The following is a 15,778-nucleotide window of genomic DNA, read 5'->3' as shown; positions in this document are numbered from 1 at the left end:
ACAACCTTTGGAGTTTGAGGAAGGCAGGGCCAGGTGGCAGGGCCAGGCTGGAGGTGTGATGGGAGTTGGTCAGATAGGGGCAACAGAAGGAACAGTGTGCAAGACATCCAGGTAGGTAAGTGCTGAACTGCACCCCATTATTCCTGGAGCCCCAGTTTCCTTATGAGACATTTAGCCATGACCCACCCAGTTCTTCCAGTGAGCCACCATGTTAAGAGTAGCCTTGGAGAGGGTCAGTGAATAACAGATTGGTAGCCATTCTCTTCCCCTTCAAATGCAAGGAAAAGGTTCTCAGATGCATGAATTTAGGAGTGACAGGGGTATCTTGGGGCTCCCAAAGCAGAATTGGGAGGACTCTAATCCCAGAGACGATATCGATTAAATAATCCAGAGCAGCCAGCCATTGCCCTGCCAAGAGACCACCATCATCCAGGGAAGCGGAACATGACGTCACACCTCCATTGAGGAGCTATCTGGAACTTAGATCCCTAGTGATTTACACAGGGAGTCAGGTCTAGGCTTTCCTCCAGAGGGGATCCAGGTGCTGGAGCAAGAGCACATATCAGACTGTGAGGGTCAAACCCTTCAGGCCCCTCCAGACCGAAATCTCCTTTGTAACTGGGCTACCTTACATTGTTCTTCCAAAAACAAACACTTGATAGGCTATTTCTCCATTGAGTCACTGTTCAGTTTGCCGGCTCCCAGGAAATCAAACACACTCTGGCTTTGCCTCTTTATCATTCTGGCCACAGTCATGCATTACCCTCTTCTGGGAGGGACTTTCAAGCCTCGGCTGTTTCTCACCCACAAGAATACTGTGCAGTTAGTCCCCAGAGGGCTGGGCCGGGCGTGGCCTTCGCTTATCTCACATTCGCTGCCTTTGAGGGGGTGGGAGTTTGCAGAGTGCATCTCTCCATTTGCCCACAAGATTGCCACATCTCCTTCTCCTGAGAGCTTGGCCCACCATCAAGCCTCCGTCCCACCCCCTCGAGCCCCAGTCTACAGGGCTGGTATTCATTACTGTCTGGTCAAGATCTGATTCAGCCATGTTGCTTCCCAGACAGCCCAGCAGGCAGACAGCTAATGCCCCGGGTGACCCAGGCCTGACTGACTGGTTGGTCAAGTCAGATGGCCATGCCTCTAACAGGAACCGCTGGGTGGACTTCAGCCTCAGTAAGCCGAAACTGCAGCAGGACCCACGGCCGAGTCCCCTGATGTGCCCTGACTCACCAGGTGATACGGAGACCAGTGGTGCTCCTCTGGCAGCAGACCCCAGGAGGCAGGTGTGAGAGCCAGCAAGGCACCTGCGTTCAGGCTGGTGGAAGCGTTGAGGGGATGGGGTCCTCCGCCTTCTCTCTGTACACATTCCTGCCTCTCCCTCTGGTGGTCCCCAGGCAGCTTGCTCCACCTGCCCCCATCCTCCCCGGCATCGGAAATTCTTTGTCTCCCAGGTGAGGACTCCTTAGTGTAGTCTCACCTTCCCTCTGTCATCCTCACGCTACTCCCACCTGTGCCTGGAAGGCCTTTCTTCCCAGAGAGTCGCCTGGCTCCGCCGTCAGGCCAAGACCTCACCTTTGCACACCCCAGCAACGACCCCTGCAAACACTGTGCAGAGCGTGGAGCCGTCATCTGGGTCTCTCCTCTCCACCCAGAAAGGGGGACTTAATGATGCTATAAAGAGGCTAGGTATCTGTGTTTGGGTCAAAACCTTCTTCCTTGCAGGAAGCAGGTCTTCCCACCACAAAATTCCCCATTAACATGGAGGTAGGACATGAGCCCTGCGGACTGCATCCAGGGGCTCAGATTATATCAGAGCAGCCAGGGTAGTGCAGAAATGGAAGGGGGGAAGTCTCCATGGAAACCAGCAGGTAAAGACTCTCTCTCTTTCTGTCTTTTCCTTCTTTCCTTCCCCTCATCTCTTTTCCCTTTTTTCTTTTTTGTCCTAGGGAATGAACCTGGGGCTTTGCAGTTGCACGTGCTAGGTGAGCACTCTCCTGCTGCACTACATCCCCAGCCCTTTTTAGTAATTTTTAATATCAAGATGGTCTTCTTGCTAAGTTGCCAAGGCTGGCCTCAAACTTGAGATCCTCCTGCCTCAGTCTCCCCAGTCACTGGAATTACAGGTGTGTGCCACTGCACCCAACTCAGTAGAGACTCTTTTTTAAAACAAAGCATGGATGTCTGCCACAGAGAAGAAGGTAATGAATGAGAACATTGGGGCTAAGAATCAGCCACCTGATGAAGGCCTTTCCAAGGCTCCTTGTTGTGGAGGGGGAGGGAGGAGAGCCTGAACTGAGCTCATGCTGTCCACCATGGCCCCCTTCATAGAAGAGGTCCTTATAAAGTGGCTTTGCTCAGCCCTTCTCAAGGAATCTCCTGAGTCCCCACCAAGCCCTGAGCAGAAGCTCAGAGCAGCTTCACCCATGGGGGCCCTGAAGGCCTCAGGGTTGAGCCCTGGGCTCTCAGAGCTCTGTCCTGTCTTCCTTTCCCTAAGCACCCTGGGGGGGGGAGGTGCCAGAGCCTTTGATAGGAAGACCCACTTCCTGTTGGGATTCCCCTGTTAACTTCCACAAGGCCACCAAGCAGCTTTTCTGGCTGCTTATATTATTATTATAAATAATAATAATAAGTAAGAGCCCAGGAGAGTAGGGGGACCTGGATCCCGGGGCCTGGGCTGGGTTCACAGGTCAGCAGCTCTGCTCAGAGGAATCTGACTTAGAGGCCTTCTGACCTTGCACAGAACACTTTTAGGGAAGAGGTCAAGAGCCCTAAGGGTCATTTGAACAGGAAGTTCTCAGGTCACATCAAATGTTCCATGTCACAAATCCTCCATTTAACCCCTTTCCAGGAAGTCATCAGTCTCACTGGAAGAGTGGGGGAGGGGTCTGGTAGTGTAATTGTCACAAGTCTGAGGCGTCCAGTGGTCTCTGCTCAGTGCACTTGGCTAAAGCTCCAACTGTATGCACTGACTATCGAGGGGTGGATTCCCCCCAGCAATCCCCTGATAGCCCAGCACAGGGAGAAACTGTCCCCGAATCACCAGGGGCTCCAGGGAACAGCTGAGGTGGGCTCCTCTGGCAGGAGACCCCAGGAGGCAGGTGTGAGAGCCAGCAAGGCACCTGCGTTCAGGCTGGTGGAAGCGTTGAGGGGATGGGGTCCTCCGCCTTCTCTCTGTACACATTCCTGCCTCTCCCTCTGGTGGTCCCCAGGCAGCTTGCTCCACCTGCCCCCATCCCCCCGGCAGCAGGAATTCTTTGTCTCCCAGGTGAGGACTCCTTAGTGTAGTCTCACCTTCCCCCTGTCATCCTCAAGCTACTCCCACCTGTGCCTGAAGAGACTCTGAGGGCCTGAGTGGAGCCAGGTGGGAAGGAGAGGCCCAGAGTTGCTTCATTCACAACTCCCAGGACTGCCTCCTCCCAGGTCCCCTGACTCCTGGAGGTTTCTGGAGTCACAGACAAGTTCTCCTAGCATTCCGGGGTCCAGCTCAGTAGCCCTGTCCTCCTGGAAGCCCTCCCTGGGAGTGCAGATGGTCTTAGAATCAAAGGGCAACTGCTGAGAAAGTAGCTGGGAAAAACAGAAGCTAGGACTGCACCTGCTAAGAGGGAGAGAGAGAGGAAGAGCCACGTGGCCTGCCTTTGGGGCTCAGCCAGGAGCCCAGCTCTTGAGGATGCCCTTTGCCAGGGGAGTTCATCCCTGGAGCTGTGGGGTGAGGTGGCAGGTAAGAGGGAAGGCTCCCTGAACAGGAAAAAGGACCAAGACAGATGACTCCCCAAAGAGGTGGCACTGAGTGGGTGGGGGACACACTAGCTGTCCTGTCTGAACTCCCTCACCCAGGGAACCCTGCAGAATGACTAACCTTTCTAGGAAGTTGCCCTTGAGCAGGGAGGGATGGCAGCAAGACGGGCTGGGAACCAAGGGCCAATGGTGCTTCCCAGCACTGTCCTGACTCATAGGAGCCCACGTCATCACAGACCCTCAGGCCCATGGTGCCCCTCGAGGGTGGCTGCTTTAGCCAATATGGCATCTGCTGGGGGAAAGCTGTCCCTGGGGAGCCAACATCCACCACCCACACCCAGGGAGGCCCAGCCCCCACCTCTTCCCGCCAACTCACACCCCTTCCTGACCTTGGTTTCCTATTTTTCCAGTTCTGCCATTTTTTCCCAAGAGGGCATCCTACCCATCTTCCTAGACCAGCCGAGAACTCCTCCCTGACAGTTTGCTCCCTGGTACCCATGGACTCCAGCTCACAGGTGCCACAGCCCCGAGATCTAAAGTGCATTTTTGAAGCAGGATCCTGAGATCACTAAGGGCTGAGTACCCATCAGGAGAACCAGGCGCCTGGCATCCCATTGGTGCTCAGCAGGATCTCAGCAACGGACTGACTCTTTAGTCCCTTCTGTCCCTCCACGCTGGCTCCTACTCCCTGTGACCTGGTGCTTCAGGGAGGTGGCCCAGCTAGGAGCCCCCAGAATTCCTGTCTAGGACTCAGCCCCACACCGGGCTTCACAGGCACCAGGCTTCCTGGAGTGTGGCGCCAGCCTCGGGGCTGATTTAGCCACTGATCCAACAAGGGGGTGCCCGTGACTTCTTCCTGCCAGTTACTGGCTGCTGCTCCTTTACCCTCAGGAACCAACTTCTGTTCAGAGTCAGCAACTTGGGACAAAGAAAAGGGGTGACCTCATGTGATGGCCACAGTCATGAATGGGAAGATGTGTGTTCTACTTCTCCTTCAGGGGAACATTTTTCTCCCCAGGGAGGGAGGCCGCCAGTCACAGTGTGGGCTCCTCCACATCAGCGGAGTGTAGCCTGGATGGGTTTCCAGACAGCCACCCTGTGCAGCAGAAAGAACACTGGACTGGGACGCGCTGGCCGTCCTGTCTGAACTCCCCCACCTGGGGCAAAGAGACCCAGTGAGTCTGGGCTTTGCATGACCAACCCTCTCAACACCACTGACAAATCATTCCTCTTCTCTGAACCTCAATTTCAAGAGTGTGCACCCAAGAATCTTCACAGCTTTATGACCTGCAGAAGCCCACGTGCTCCGAGGAGTCCTGAGGAGTAGCATTGTCCTAAGATCCCACTGAGGGGCACATTCCAGCAAGCATCTCTCTCCCCGGCTCCCGGAGGGACCCTGAAGTGCTGAGATAAAGCTTTGAAGTCAGGCAGGTCCTTTGACTCCTATAGTACATTGTGCAACTTCCTGATGATTGTTTTACAAGTAAGAAGACCTAAGGCCTCAGAAGGAAAGGAGAGCAGCTGAGGTCTGGGCGGAGGCCTGGGCCTTCTGTCTCACAACTCTGTGCCCCCGCCCCGCTCCCCAAAGGACTTGCCCTGAAGGGTCAATGGTCAGAAGAGGGGCCAAAGCACTGGAAAGAATGTTCCCCTCTCAAGGGCTGAAATGCAAGCTGCCATGCCTCACTTCGACCTGCCTAGGAGGCCAGTTCCTCTGCCCAGGGGGATGTGTGGATGTGCTGCAGATACATGTGTCTTCAGGAGGGTTGCAGGCTGCAACCACATGGCCCCAGAGGGAAGCCCTGGGTGGCGGCTGGGGCTGCAGCTGGTCTTGTGCCTTTCATCTCCAGATGCCTAGGCCTCCCTCCCCACATGGTGCCCAGAAGGCATGGGGGGCTTCCCCTGCTGGAAGCTCACCACAGTACTGACCGCGGGGGACTTCGCCTCCCAGAGCCCTTGAAACTTGAAGATGTCAGTTGTCACAGCTCCCCCCCCCACCTTCTATACCCCTCACAGCCTTTTAAGGGGTGTTTGATAACTGGGAATAGGAAATGGAGAGCATGGGGGGAGGGCGGAGAGGCGTGGGAGCAAATGGAGCCCTCTCCGCTGGCCACTGGGGGACACGCTCAGGTTACTGAGTGCGTCTGTGCAGATCGGTTTCCACATCAGGGCTGTTGGCCTGAAGGAGAGTCCTCTTTTCTAGTTGCAATGAAGACCATGCCTCTGCAGGTCTGGATCTTCCAGGAGAGGCACTGTTTCTAACACGCACATAGATACTCAGGTGCCCCTGCAGGTCCTGAGACTGCCTAGGGGGTCTCCACTCCTAGGCAGAACTGCATGGACAGAAGGCCTCAGAAGGTGTAGAATAACAGCTGGAGCTCAATTCACAAACTCATTCCCTCCCCATGCCCGAGCGTCCCTTTTCCAACCACCCCACCTGGATGGTGACCACTGGCAGTTCCAGCCAGGAGCCTGAGTACTGGACCAGTCAGCATGGTGCATGGGAGCCCACAGAGCCATCTTGAGAAGCCAGAGTGGGCAGTGACCTTTGATCCACAGATCCCTGTGGATGGCTTCCTCCAGAGAAGGGGAAAGGTGGCCCGGAGCCCAGCCCCGCCAGAGACACCCTGAATCTCCAGGCTTTAAAGCTCCATGGGCCAGTGTGATCTGGAGGTCAGGCTGAAACAGGCCAAAGTCCAGCACGCTCTGGGCTCAGCCAGGTCTCCCCTTGGGATCTCAGTCCCTGATTCTCCTAATGTCATGGGAGAGTGAGGTCTCAGTCTCTATCCTTCCTGCCTTCTCACCAATCTCTCTCTCTCTCTCTCTCTCTCTCTCTCTCTCTCTCTCTCTCACACACACACACACACACACACACGCACATGTCACTACGGGGGACCATCTGTGAGACCTGGAACCTGGTCCACTTGTGGCTCTGACACACTGTGATCTGTACCGGAAGCTTCCTTAGAATGGGCATGTGTACATCAGGCGAGGCAGGTGATCCCGGGGCTGTCTGGCTGTATCTTCCCTCTCCCTCTTTCTTCAATTCCTCCTTCTCACCAGGAGCAGAGAGCCGGGGGGAGAGAAGAGTTAACGCCTGAACAAATGAGCAGATGGAGTGCAGGGTCTCCCTCCACCCCGATTTCCAACCCCCTAATCCCCTTCCCATCCCCATCTCAGGGCCTGGCTCTGGGGCAGAGCCCAGGTGTTTTTCATTAAGGGTTTGTTTTATTGCAGATTCTCAGGCTCTGGGGGAGGAATGCTGGGAGAATTACCTAATCCTCCACCCCACCCCCAGCCTTTTAAGGGGTGTTTGATAAGCCCCCACACATCAGGAGTCAAGTTACCACCAGGGGTCTGTCCTCTCCCACTACCCAAACCCTTCCTGGGAAGCTTTGCACCCTCTCAGGAGGTCAACCAGGGCCTTCCACCTACCCTTCCTCCTGCAAGAGCCGGAGCATCCTAAGGAACAAAGTTAATTATCTCCCACTCTTACTTTAAAATCCACCAAAGACAGCCCACTCTCTCCCACTGTCTTTTAACAATGGGTTCGGATTTGTAGCAACTGCCAATTTCTATGGTGTAAAGATTCCCTCCCTCCACGGGCAATTTCAAGCCACCAATAGGAGGTCACTGAACTCAAGTCCATCATCAGCTCTCACGGCCAGCTGGAGCTGGTATCAGCATACCATCACCTCTTCCCCTTTACCCTTGACCTAGAATGCAAAGCCCTCCTTTACTGGCCTCAGGTGTCCTTCCAGACTCACTCTTCGTGCTTTCCCACCCCGTACAGACACTGCACACTGGGTGGTTCCTGGGGTTCCCTGAGTACACCTCGACCTTGCCAAGTGCACACCTCTCGTTCTGCCAGCCGGCCCCTTGGAGAATCCCCTCTTCAGCTGCCTCCACCGGGCAGACTTCTCTAACTTCCCAAGCTAGATGAGATCCCCTTCATCTGTGTCCTCACAATCCTGCCCTTGGACTTCTGTATTGTTTAATAACATCTGCGTGTCATTGCCACACAACTGCAGGGTTGTCAAAGGCCAGAATGTGCCCTGGTTTGTCTCTGTGTTTCAGATCCTAACCCATAAATGGCTCAGTGACTGTGCTGAAGGAGGGGCATTCAGGTAGGGTATGCTCAGGGTGCAGAGCCCCAGGGGAAGAGCTCCCTCAGGAACCAGGGCCATTCGCTTTAATTTCCCAGCAGAGGCCAGCATCACATTCTTGGCCAGCTTCTTGAGGCTACAGGACGGACAGAGAACACTACCAATACTCACCCCATCACTGGAGTGGGCAAGGCCTCCACCTTCTGGATCTGAGATATACCAAATGACACCCTCTGCCTGCCCCCTGGCACACAGGGCCTCAGAGCTATCTGGGGCAAGGCAGAAGTGAGCCACCGCCCCCCCCCCACCCGGCCTTGTGTGCTTGTGACCACAATTCCCTGCAGGCACATTGTCATTTCTGACAATACCACCAGGCATTTTGGAAGGCTACCCTTCCCCATGCCTGGTATAGCCTTAGGGATCATGGGGGCAGTCTCAGCCTGGAAGATCCACACCTGTCCAGGAAGCCTCTATGCACAGTGAGTGGGGAAGACCTGGGTCTGCACCTTGGCTCAGCAGCTAGGACGTAACAGGCTGTGTCTCACTTTCCTCATCTTGCAAATGGGGCAGTAACACTCACATTTTAGGGTTACGTGACCCTAAGTGTAGCAGCTACTGTATATGGAGTATTTGCAAGGTGCCCACAGGAAAATGCTAAGCACTTTACAAACATTACCTTATTTAATGCCCTCACCACTCTAATTACGAGGTCAGAGCTGTTAGCCCTCTTTCACAAATGAGAAAACCAGATTCTGAGGAGTTTATGGTTGGACAGCAAGTATCGTAGGGTCTAATTCCAAAGCTCCTGTTCCTACCACTATGACCCTCTGCATCCTAAAATTGGAGGGTAGTGCAATATAGGGTCTGGCATGTTCTAGGGATGTAAGAAATGATGGCTCTTATTCATAATTATCCAGAATCCTGCTGGGTGGCAATTAGCAGGAGACTGTATTTTCTTCATCTCTTTCAAAGTCTCATCTGAATCGGAAGGTGGGCGTCAGCATTCCTGGTTGTTAAATAAGGAAACTGAGACCCAAGGGGTGGAGGCTTTGCTGCGGTCCCTCAACTAGAGGGGGCAGACACCAGGTCTGGACAGAGGATGCCCTGAGCTCAGGAGAAATGCCCTCTGGCTGTGGGCACAGGTGAGGACGGGGAGGGAAAGCAGGCCTGAGGAGGGAGTTCTGCATGCCAGTCACTTCTCTGGTCCCCACCATGAGCCACGTAAGTGCACCCTGTGGTGCTGACGATCCAGCCCTGCCACCTTGAACAGAACATTTCCCCTCCAGACCTGCTTCCTCCTCTGTAGCCTGGGAATGAGACCTCCACCCTACACAGCCCCAGAGTGACTGTGAGAATACAATGAGTTTGAGCCCTTGGGGTGGAAGTCCTTCTCGGAGGGGTGTCCATGAGCCCTGAGTCGCCAGCCTTGTGTTAGACTGTAGTTGAAAGCCACGTCTCAGGACGTCTAAGCTCTCCTCTGGAAAGTCGTGACTGCGCCATCACTTTATGCACAAAGCATGGCCAGGTCCTGTGAGGGTAGGCCTGCTTTGTGTCAGGATTCTTAGGCCCGGAAGCGGCTTATCCATCACCCTGAGGAATGTTTCTAATTGGGTTCAAGTGGTAGCACATGTGGAGTGGCAAAACCCCTTCATTAAAAGAGGAAAATGGATGAATGTTTTATATAAAGAACAGCGAGAACCTGAGGGACAGAGAAAAGCAGCTGGTAAAATTCTTCCTCCCAAAGACTCTGACCAGGCAGCCATCAGCTGGAATCTGGACACACTCACGTCACTTGTTTTGTCGTGGCTCAGAAGTCGCTGGGCTGGACCCACAGGGGAGGCTCAGGCTACGTCTGCACCAGGGACCTAGGGCCCAATGTGGATCCTCTTCCCTGGCCCTCATGCTTCAGGGACAACGTATCAGGAAAGTGGGTCTATGTCATCAAAGTCCCCGGGGCCTGGTTCTCAGTAGGTCTGGTTACCTTCTACGCAAGAATCATGGAAGCTATGAGAAGTCATTTATCTAGTGCCATATCCTACAAATGGGGGACACTGAGGACCAGAGGGAGAGAGCCCTAGAAAGTGGATGACCGTGCTGGGCTCCTGACCACTCCCAGTCCTCGTGCTGTCACAGGTTCAACAACAAGGTCCATCATTTTTGACCCTGCTGTACTTGCTGTCCAACCATAAACTCCTGAGTCTAGGAGACCAGTCACCATCCCATGACGCCTTGGGAGATCACATAGCTGATAAATGGTAGAACCAGGATCTGACACCCAAGTACCCAACTCCAGGGTCTTCCTCTGACCAGCATGCTATCCTGGCCAGGAGCCCCGTCCTGCACCACACCTGGTGTCCCTCCATAATGGAGCCTATTCCCTCCTGCTCTTCTCACCCTGCCTTTTGGATTCCAAATCAGGATTTGCACTTGAACAAAGGGAGTGTTTTGGTTCAGGAATCTAGAAGTAAGGCCATCCTCTGAGTGATTACAAATAAAGTCACCACATCCATACCACAGAACACTAAGAATGACATCAGGGAACCAACTCCTGATGTTCACAGCTTAGATGAGCTCAGATGCCATCTCCTAAGCAAAGGATCCAAACTCAAAAGGCTCCAGGGGTTCCATTCACAGGACACCTGGAAAAGGAGAGACTGTGGGGACAGAGAGCTCTGGCGATGGGGGAGGGGTTGATGACCAAGGGCACAGGGAAGATTTTGGAGGTGATAAAATGATGGTGTGTATTTGTAAATAAATGATATATCAACAAGGGCAAAGGTATGTCAAACACATTTTAATTTCTTTTTTAAAAAGAAAAAAAAATATTTTTCCTCTTCTCTTTTTCTCACTCATTTTGACCTTAGCCTAAATTTGAATGATTAAAGAACTTCACCCAGTGGGTATTTCCTAAGTGCTTCCTATGGGACGTGTCCTGTGCTCTACCCAGAGAGGGAGGCTGGAACCAGAAGCCATCCTCTGCCATCACTCAGGGGGTGCAGGGCCCTCCTCACCCTCCCAACACCGTGCCCAGGCCAGTGTACCACTGTCCCTGTTCTTAGGGACTCTGGATGGCTTCAGCCTAACACTGATCAATGTGGGTTCGTTAGTTACTATGTGCTGAAATCCTGGAATTTCTGAGATGTTTCCATGGCTTATGGACCATAATATATGAAGTGGGGACCTGGGAATCATCCTCTTCCTTGTCACACCACCCCATCTCGTGTCCCTCCCAACTGGGGAAGGAGGGAGTGGCACAAATCACCAGGCAGGGGTCAACAGGAATCTTGTGTTGAAGCTTGTCGCTCACCTGCCCTAGCCAGGGGAGGGCGGTTTGTGATGTGTTCGTTCACTGGACCCGAAGTGCTCTGGGCTGTTGTGCAAAAATCAATCCGCTGGCCAATCTTGTCGGTCCTTCTCCTTGAATATCCACTGACTCCATGTGTGGCTCCAGGCCATAGCACCTGTCACAGGGACCCCTCTGAACCTCCCAACTGAGCAGCCCCCACACTCCCTAGCACTGCAGCTAGCAGGATGGGCCAAAGACCAAAGCCTGACCGCCAACCCCTCAAGACCATTAGCATACAAGGAACACACAGCCATTCATAAGGAAAAGGGAAAAAGCCTAGAAAAACAGGCCCCCAAATACGAAAAAGCAGTTCCCCTACTAAAAAAAGAAAGAAAAATGGCAAAACCAAGAAAATATTCCTAAGTTAATTTTCTATTAAATAAATGAAAATAAAAACTACATAATACTATCTCCATTCCTCAAACCAGAGGAAAAAAGAAAAAGGAAGCATTTGGCAAAATGTGGAGACAGGTAAAGGGTGGTCTCTCAGACTGGATATTGGGCAGGGATGGGGAATTGGTGAAGCTTTGGGAGGACGATTGGAAGAACACTTTTTCCTTCCACCCAGGACCTGCAGCTAGAAAAGGTAGCCAGGCGAGGACCCAGGAGCTGATCCAGCACTGTCACCAGGAGCAAAAGCCTGGAAATGAGGGGGTCTCCAAGGAGAAAGTGCTGGGTCACGTACGGTCCATCTGCAGCCCCTACAAGAGTGGGGCAGAACCGTCTGCATGGGCCAAGATGAAACCAGGTCAGAAGAAGGATCTGCAACTCCAGGTATAGACGATCGTCCTCTAGATGGGAGTTTTTATTCTCAGGTACACAGATGGGGCAACTTTCTGGAAATGTGCACTAAAAACCTGTTAGATGAAGTTGCCTTTGGCCCGAGAGACATGCGGGGAGGAGCTCACTTTCATCTTATCCTTTCCTGTTCTGCTTAGATTTCTAATTATGTGCACACAGAGTATTTTAATGCTTTAAATGTCATCAGGAAATATCCGGGTGGTGGGACTTGAGACATATTTGGTTTTCTTCTTTATACTCTTCTACATGAAAAAGAATCAAATTCGATGGGTTTCAACGCCTTCACTGCACTGGGGATAAAGTCCACTCTCCCACCAGGACACCCCGGGAGGTGCCAGTCCCAGGGCTGCTTCCTCCAATTTCCTCTCTCTGGACTCCTGGCTCTGCCCACATCAGCTTTCCACGCTGCAGAACCCCTTGGGGGTTCCATCCACCTAGATCACCTCCCCTGCTCCCAGACTGCCTCTTAACTTGACCTTCTGGTCCTTCAGCTTGATTCCAGATGCCCACCCAGTGCTTGTCCCCGGGAGCCGTGTTGTCCTGCTAGCTGGATCCCTGGCACCCCAGCCTCACCTCCTCTGTGCCAACATCCCTACTCGGCTGTCATGACCTGTCCACTGGCCAGCAGCCCTCACTCCCCTTCAATAGCCTGGAATATTAAGGACAGACCAGGATCACTGTGCAGAGCCCAGCGCTGAGCCTGGCACGTAGTAAGCTTCATAAATATCTGTTGGCCGAACTGGCAGATGACTGAGAACTAACAAAGAGCCGGCACCTCAGGCTTATCCCTACTGCGGGCCTGTCCAAGGGGTGGCACTCCTGGGCCTGGCCTCCGACACCAGCCCGAGCTGAGGGAGACTGGAGGGGCAGACAAAGCAGCCAGCAGCCGGGCCGCCGCTGCACTCCAAGGTGGCTTTGATTTCCTCTTCTGCGGGTGCCAAGTCCCTGAACAAATATTTTCCTGGAGTGGAGGAACGGCATAGCTCCCGGCCTTAAGTGCTGGAAAGGCAGTCGGGTAGGGCAGGTTCCAGGAACCGGAGAGGTTCAGGCTGGCTGTCGCCGGGGAGGAGTGGTCACTCAGGCTGCCCTATGGGAGGTGCCCACCTCTGGCTGTCTGAGGAGGGGGCCTGTGCCACCTACCCTGTGGGGCCCGGCTGGCTCGCCTGGCTCCACATGCAGCTGTGAGAGGCTTTTGCCCTGGGCTTCTCCGCCCATAAATTAGAATCCTCTGGGAGTCTAAAGAAAACGTAGGCCATGTGGGCCTCCCTCATTTTTGCTGAAAAAGCTACAGTGGGGTTTAAAGGAACTAATTAGAATCTCAGAAGCCCTTTTATAAGCATTTTTTTTCCTTTAACTTTCCTCTTGCGGAATAACATACACAGAGTACACTCATCTAAGTGTACAGCTTGATGATTTATTTACATACACGTTCACCCTTGTAATCACCACCCACATGAAGCCAGAGAATATTTCCGGCACCCAGAAGGTTCCTTTGTGTCCTGGCCTCGTCAACTACCACACCCTCTGCCCATTGGCTTCTAGTATCATCAATCACCTCTGACTGCTCCTGAATTTCAGAGATGGATCATGTGGCATGGGCTCTTTTGTGTCCGGACTCTTGTACCCAATATATTACCTAGGACATTCACCTATGTTGTGCATGCATCGGCACCGTCCTTTCTATTGCTGAGTATTATTCCACTGTATGAATTCACCACATGCCCCTCCAAGTGCTCGTGTGGATTGGCACACCCTCCAACAGCCTAGGAGTCCTCTGTGACTTCCCCTCCCTCCAACACCATGTCCTTTTCAGGGAAGGGGGATCTTGTTTGATTAATGTATTTCTAAGAGCAAGACAGCAGCTTGGCCAGCCACAATGGGCTCCCAAGTGCACAGACTCCCCACTCTAACACGGAGCCCCTAATCTGGCACGGGCACTTATCTTGCATTCATGTCCCAATGGGCCTAGTCCAAAATGGGTGCAGGGTGGGAGAAGCAGCAGCATTGGGGGGTTGGTGAGGGGAAGGGAGAAAGCCAGGCAGGTCGGACTCTCTGCAGCATTAGGGTTGGTGGGCCCAATTTCTAAGTCTCTCTAGGTGCCTGGCTGGGGTCCTCTCTCAGTTCCTGCTCATTCAGCTCCAGAGGTCAGCCCACCTGCTGTGGCCACAGGCTGGGGAGAAAGGGACCAGTAGGCTCGATGCGGGTAGAGGTAAACCATGATCCCAGGGCTCCTGGGCGTGGAGATTACCTGAAGACCCACTTTAAGAAGACCTCCCTCCAGATGCTGTTTTGGGGGCCCATTCACCATCAGTGCCTAACCTGAGAGGTGAGATCACCCACCTCAAGGATCAGCTCTGGGTCCACTGTCCCTTCTCCTCCCATGAGATTCCATACTGTCCACCAGCTCAGAGGACGCCCCACCGTGGACACCTCTTCCCTCAGGTTCCCCTCGGGCAGTGTACCTGTGGAACAAGTTCTCACTCCGTGAGTTGGGGCCACACCTCACAATTCCTGTTAGTGTCACCTCTAAGCTTCCAAGCCCAGGCCTATCATTAACCCTCCCTCTCCCCTCTCACTGGCCTGGCTCTCCTGCCCCTTTCCCAAAGTCCCTGCAGAGGCTGCAGGCTCCCCCTCCCCCTCCCCCTCAGAATAGGGCAAAGTGACATGAGGAGCGAACCCCAAGGCCAGCAAGGCCAAGCCCGCAGTTTAAACAGAAACCAGCTGCAAAGTAGGAACGCAGCGCGAGCAACCAGGAGAAGACACTCATTAGTTAGAAAATGACTTGAAAGAGCTCTTGGTGGCAATTCGAGGCACCCACTCCCATACAGAGCACACACCCAGGCCTGACGGCAGCCTGAGCCAGAGGCCGGGGAAACGAGAGGGTGCTGGACTGCTCCCTTCAGAGGGGTGGGGGAGTCTTGAGAAGGAGGTGGAGGGAAGAGCAGGGGTGAAGGCATGGGACACAGGGGGCGAGCTGAGGTGGGGAGACGGGAGGAGAAGCTTCACGGGCTGGGCTGTCCCAGGAACTGGATGCTGACCACCACACCACCGTTGAGCTTCTTTTCATCTCGGTAAATAAAGTCTGTTTTAGGACACAACACTGTCTTCAGAGTGCCCTGGGGTGAGGTCACCCAGAGTGGGAGCATAGAGCAAGAGGACAGAGGGACGGATGAGCATGACAAAGGTGTAAGGGGAGGTAGTTTAATCCACGTGGACATGAGTGGAGGTGGGAGTGGGGGAAAGGGGCTGGGGTCTTGGAACCTGGCAGGTCCTATGTGGAAGGAGCATTATTCATAAACTCATAAATATCTGGGCAGTCAATTCTACAGCTGTGTCCTCACTATGCAGCCCGGGGAGGGGCAGAAAGTAGGCCAAGTCAGGGCTGGATGGAATCCAGAGCTGGACTCGGAGGGCAGGCGGCTAGAGGCCCCAGAATATGAGGGCCCCTTTGGTGCAATGTGCTTCTTCAACTCCCGGATCTTTCACTATCTGTCTCTCCTACTGTGCAGACAATACTGTTGGGCCTTTGGCACTGGAGACAGTTTGCTGGTGAGTTTTCAGGGATCATACACGTAGAACAGCCAACTAGGAAAAATTTGGAGGCTCTCATGTCCTTGAGGAAGGGAACAATCTAGTCAGTCTTAATGACAGAGGAGGGCTGGGTAGGTGCACGGCCAGGAGCCCTGGGAGGAGGAGACCTGCACAGGGTGTGTGGCAGGGCAAGGAGGGCAGAGGTGGAGAGACCAGCACTCCATACACAGTCCAGAGCTAGGCTCCTACAACAAAGGGGACA

At 53.7% G+C, this 15,778-nt stretch overlaps 1 long non-coding RNA gene across 1 annotated transcript; it reads left to right on the top strand.

The window, feature by feature from the left end:
* Positions 1 to 616: 616 nt before the first annotated feature.
* Positions 617 to 10,609, top strand: LOC125617246. Its single transcript, XR_007348176.1, has 3 exons — positions 617 to 1,451; positions 1,947 to 2,198; positions 4,166 to 10,609. It is a non-coding gene; the product is annotated as an uncharacterized LOC125617246 (long non-coding RNA).
* Positions 10,610 to 15,778: the final 5,169 nt, after the last annotated feature.

This window comes from Marmota marmota, unplaced genomic scaffold, assembly GCF_001458135.2.
Source record: "Marmota marmota marmota unplaced genomic scaffold, marMar, whole genome shotgun sequence".
NCBI lineage: Eukaryota > Metazoa > Chordata > Mammalia > Rodentia > Sciuridae > Marmota > Marmota marmota.
This window is presented reverse-complemented; position numbering and strand designations above follow the sequence as displayed.